We start from the raw sequence: 6,000 nt of genomic DNA on the forward strand, positions 1-6,000 counted from the left end.
ATTTTGTGTGTGTCTTGGTTTGTTTCTCTGGACAGAACCAGCAGAGAAAGAATGAAGACTGGAAAAAAGATCAGAAGAGAATGACCACTGCTTTTACCACCTTCAGAATGAAATGTAGGCCCTGCACAACCACAAGAAAGAAACACCACCACCTATACCACACCTCTTCCTTGTGGCTAGCACACTGTCGGGCTGATAGCTTGCATTTTAGAAAGTCAAGATGGATGAGGTAATATCTTTTATTGGACAATCTTCTGTTAGTGAGAGAGACAAGATTTTGGGCTACACAGAGTTCTTCTTCAGGTCTGGGAAAGATACAAGATTGTCACAGCTAAATACAAGATCAAGCAGATAGTTTATCATAAGTAGTTAGCACATATTCTAAGAGGCAATTCAAGGTGAAGTGGCCTGTTAATATCTCTGTAGTCATAGGAAAAAATTTGGGCTTTAGTGGGTTACTGATTTTTGTAATAAACCATAATAATATAAATATAAAATAATAAATAATAATAATAATAAAGAAAGAAGAAGCAGCAGCAACTGCTGCCAGTATCTTGATTAAGGCCATGATTTTTAGTGTCTAGCAAAGTTAGGGCAGCTCTCATTTTGGTATCCTTGCACCGCAGGGCTGGGGCCAGCTCTGCACAAGGTTCAAGGACGGTGTCTTTGCACATACGAAAGTTCTGCAGTTACTGCTCATCATCCCATACCTGCAGCAGAATCTGATCCCACCTCTCAGTGCTTGTTTCTCTGAGCCCAATAGTGACAGTCCACTGTGTGCAGCTGCTCCGTGAATGCCAATGTCAATCTTGAATTGCTTCTTTTCATGGCACACAGCAGGGCAGGCACCATGGATTCCTGTTCAGAGTTGCAGCTCATGATATACTGCGAAATCAGATGCATTGTGTTCATAACGCTCATCACAAGACTGGCGAGCAGTGCAGGATCCATGCTTTCAGGCAGAGATGGTGGATGCAAAGTTTACTGGGGCAGTTGAAAAATGGAGCAACACACAGTTGGAAGCCCTTGAAATTATGGGATGGGGAAAACTGCATCATGGTGTGGTGATCCAATCCCAGAACTCCTAGTCAGAAAATATGGCAATTTGCACAGTGGGATTGGTACTTACAGTGCACTGCTCTCTCTCTCAGTGCTAGAGCACCAACTGTGAATGCGCTCCACTTACACAAGGAGTATTACGTGAACATACACAAGCAATGTAATTACAGCGGTTTATGATCAATGATGCAACTTAAGTCTACTTAACTCTGTAGTGTAGAGATGGCCTTAAACGCTGCAGTGAAATACATATTTTATTATTGTGAAACTGACAGAGAAAGGGTTAAGCAACTAGCAGGCTACATGACCCAAATCCAGCTTTTAGAGACATATTTAAAAGTACGTAGATGGTAATTAGGGCCATTCCATGTTAGATAAATTAGAGCTTTGAAATGTAGAGTTGCATTGTTAGAGAATTAGAAGAAGATAGTGATTGTATTTGTCTGTGTTTTTTCTATATCTTGTTAGAAGTTAACAATGTAACCAAAGAGTTCCTGACTGTCACTATGTTCTATTGCAGGGGTTGGCAACCTTCAGCATGTGGCCCATCAGGGTAATCTGCTGGTGGGCCTCAAGACATTTTGTTTACGTTAACTGTCCGCAAGCATGCCCCTCGCAGCTCCCAGAGGCTACGGTTCACCATTCCTGGCCAATGGGAGCTGTGGGAAGCCATTAGCCGGGAACAGCGAACCGTGGCCACTGGCAGGTGCAGGGGGCTGTGCCTGCAGACGGTCAACGTAAACAAAATGTTTCGTGACTTGCCAGTGGATTACCCTGATGGGATGCATGCTGAAGGTTACCAGCCCCTATTCTATTGATTCAGAGATCAAAAGGGAATATTAAAGTTTTGATGAAGCTTGGGTGTAACCATATCGTCTATATTTCTCTTTGAAGTTTGTAGTAAACGGTCTATGAAATGCTTAATAGATAATTACCTAATGCTGATGAATGCAACTAATTTCCTGTGAATACATAGGAAATTCTACTTCAAAGCTACAATGCTTCACCCAAGGAATACCTGCTGTCAAGAAGCTGCCAGAGAACTATAAAAAGAACTCTTGGGCCCTGATCCTGTTATCTCATATCTGCTTAAGCTTCATTGGGGAAGTTTTAGTCGCAAGACTGAGGTCTCCAGCTCCAGGATCACCCTGATATTGGACATTAGACTATAATCTATGGAACTAATTCTGAAAGAACTCTTTGCAACTTTGTAACTCACAACCTCTACTATCAAACTGACCTAAGAAAGGTATTCAAGTCTATATGTATAATGATCCTTTAACCAATACTCTCTCTCTCTCTCTCTCTCTCTCTCTCGCACTCTTTTCTTCTTTTAATAATCTTAGTTTAGTTAATAAGAATTGGCTGTAAATGTGTATTTGGAGAAGATCTGAAATATTCATTGACCTGGTGGGCAACGTGACTGATCCTTTGGGATTGGTAGAACTTTTTATACGATGAACAAGATTTTCAGTAATCCTCATATTTGACTTGGCTGTCTGGGTGGGAATCCGGGATGGATTGCTTTAAGGGAGCTGTGTTTTTGGCTTCCAGGTAACCGGTAAGGTATTGTAGAAGCTGTTGTATTGCTAGCTCGATTAATCTAATTATTAGAATAAACCACCAGTTTTGGGGAGTGTCTGCCCCATTCTTTGGGGTTTGCCCTGATTGAGCAATCTCAGTGTGGCGCCCCTGGGACTCCGGTCACAATTATTTATTACACTGCTTCTGTACTAGAACTTCAGCTATAACTACCAATACTTTTTACTCATGACAAATAGTTGAGATATCTCATCATGTTTTTAATCTAATCTTAATTATAGGAAAAGTTTATTCATTTACATTTACTTCTGGGATTCACAAAGTTGAAATTTGAATATTTTCTTATTAAAATCACCAAAGCGAATAGGATATGAAAACCATGATTCACATACTAGTGAAGTAGCTTGAAAGCAGTGGTTTGATAATTATTTTGCTTTTATTCGCTCTGAGGAACATTTTCAAAGGGTGTGTAGGAGGTAAAAATTCCCTTTACTAATCTCAAAATTTACCCCTCACTCTACAGATTAATGAAGAATTCATGCAGTTGTTACATAGATTTCAGGGCAGAATTTGCTCCAAAAATGTGGAACATATCAAATGATCCTCAAGTAAATCCTCTGGGTAAAACCCTTCTTAACTTCTTTGAAAGTTTGCTTCTGTAAGATTAAAAAGGTAAATTTTTCAAGCTAGTAAAAATCAAAATCAGAATGCTAACTGACTACATGCTTTGTTTTCACGTGCAGAGCAGTTTTGTTTAAATATCTGTATTAATTAGATAGCTTTTTGTTGTGCTCTCTTCAGTTGTGTTTCAAAGAGTATGATTTCCTCATACTGGGTTTTCCTTGTTCTGTGTTTCTAACTGAAATATGAAATTTTCAAGGGACTCCATTTTCTCTGTCCCAGGCAAATACAAGTATTCTGTCATAAGGTCCATTCTAAAGGGTTCCCATAGAATTACCAGGGATATTTCATCACTACTATTATATTTCTCTGTCTATGAAGTATATGATTTGTGCATTTCCTGTAAGTCAGTTATTAAGTTGCCATATGTGGTTTAAGGTCTAGGAGTTACCTGTAGGAACAGCAGGATTGGGGAGGGCTAAAAATAAAGGAGGGAAAAGATATTTCAGTTCAAGACCAGATTCAACCTTGCAGGTGCAATTAGCTCCTGTTGGAGACAAGCTGCTTTAAAATCCATTTGGGGCTCCATAGGACTGCTGCTGATGGGATTGCCCTAGGAAACATACTAAATCAATGCACCTCCTGCCTAACCTGATCCCTTTGGACTCCACCTACTTTATGAGCCACACTGCTGGCCCTAAACCTCTCAGCAAAACATGGCTTAGGGAGGTTTACTCCATTGCACTACCACTCCTGCCCATTTTCCACTACCATGGACCTATATCCTGGATTCTACTGCCTGTTCTGGAGACAAAAAGGTTTATTTTGTAATAAACCAAGTTTTCAAATGCTGTAGAAGCCAAAACTTTAAGAAGTTTGGGCAGTAGTAGGTAGCCATTTGGACTCAAATGGGAGTTGGATGACAAGGAGACTTTCAAAGCTGGTGTCTGAGTGCTCAGTGGCTTGAGCACTCCAATAGGGCAGGGTGGGGACATGGTCTCAGGGATGGGCACACAGAGAATTTGCAGAAGTATCCAGCGGCTTGTATTATTTATATAATGCTAGCACCTAAAAGCCTCAGACTGTTTGGGCCCCCATCCTGCTAACCTCTTGTCACTGGATCTCTAGTTGCAGCCTCCCATTTACCAACTATGACTCCTTCAGCAGGTCTAATTTGGGCTGGTCACTGCAGGAGACTTTCCTTCAGGAGAAATGACCAGTGGCTAATTAAAATGACTCAACACAGTGTTTTAAAACAAATATATTTTCTATTTACCCAAAGGTACATAACAAGCAGATAAAAGGATTAAAACAAAAGGCCTACACCATAGATCTTACCTAAACCTTATACGTTCCATCCAAGTTTTGGTAAGTTCCACGTTAGCCTAGGTACCTTGACTTCTGGGCTGGAACAAACAGGCTGCTCTACTTCAGGTTCTTGGTTTCTCTATCCTGCAGCATTTCCCTCCAGCAATTGTGGCCCACTTACCCTCCTGTCTCTCAAGGCAGGATTTAAATTATTTATTTATTTACTTATTTATTACCATTTAGTGTCCTTTTACTTTTGGCCCCGGCCCTGAAAAAACAAGCCTGGTAACTTGGCTGGAGCTGGGAAGGTAGGCATTTTCCAGTTAATAGCCCAATCATTGTTCTCTTAAGGGCTCTTAGTATTTGCCCTGGAGTTCTTATCTCTGTCATGATTTCATTTCCTGTTTGCTATTCCTAGCAGCTCCTTTAGATTTAAATTCATGCAGCCAAATAAAATAATATCAAATAGGCAATAGAGGTACATGAAATAGTCATAAAAATATATAGCTAGGTATCTCCCTCATTCTCCATAGCACTCTTCAAGCATATGAAGAAAACATTCCCTGTCCCAATAATGTTACAGTGTAAGACTCCCAGGGGCTGCTCCAGGTATCCAACCTTAGTTGTGTTGGATGAATTATTAGAGCTAGGAGATAGAAGTTAAAGTGCTCAAGCAGCAACCCTCACTGGCTGCTATGCATCCTAGGGACCCTTAAAAACCCACATGACAGAGTAAGGACCCAAAGGCACATACAAAATAGAGAAATAAGGAGAAAGAGGAGTGAGGGATTTACTGAGAAATAACGGAATTAATAAGGAAGGAGGAGGAGAGTAAGAATTAGGATCGAGACTAGGAAAGGTGGAGGTAGAAGAATGAGTTTGGGCACACAGTTGTATTAATTTAGTTAGACTATACAGGCCAAAGATGTTGTAACATAACCCAGTTACTGTCTAACATTAAACAGAGTGAAACAGAGTTTGATATAGAGAGAAATTAGCCTGCTTAATACCATAGCAAACTGAATCATAAGATTCAGACGAAAGGTTAGAAATTTATTGATTGAAACACAGAAAAGGGAAAAACTCAAAACAAGGTATAGATCAATGAAACTGAAATGGATTCTGAAAAAGAAAATTAAAACCTATAAAAGATTTTTTTTGAGACAGTGATTAGTGGTAAAGTCTCATTTAAACAGACTTTTTTGGTGGTGGAGAAAGGGATAGTTCTATTGTTTAATTTTGAATTTAGAATGATAGTCACTTTCCTGCCTTAGACAAAACAGTCAGTCACAGAAGGGAGAGAGAAGATTTAGTTAGGGTTGGTCCTGCTTTGAGAAGGGAGTTGGACTAGATGACCTCCTGAGGTCTCTTCCAACCCTGATCTTCTATGATGAACAGATAGGATGGATGGTAAAGATGGGGAAAATATGGCTTTCGTTGAGGTTTTCAGGATACAGAGATGCTAGTCAG

Source organism: Dermochelys coriacea, chromosome 4 (assembly GCF_009764565.3).
Source record: "Dermochelys coriacea isolate rDerCor1 chromosome 4, rDerCor1.pri.v4, whole genome shotgun sequence".
Taxonomy (NCBI): Eukaryota; Metazoa; Chordata; order Testudines; family Dermochelyidae; genus Dermochelys; species Dermochelys coriacea.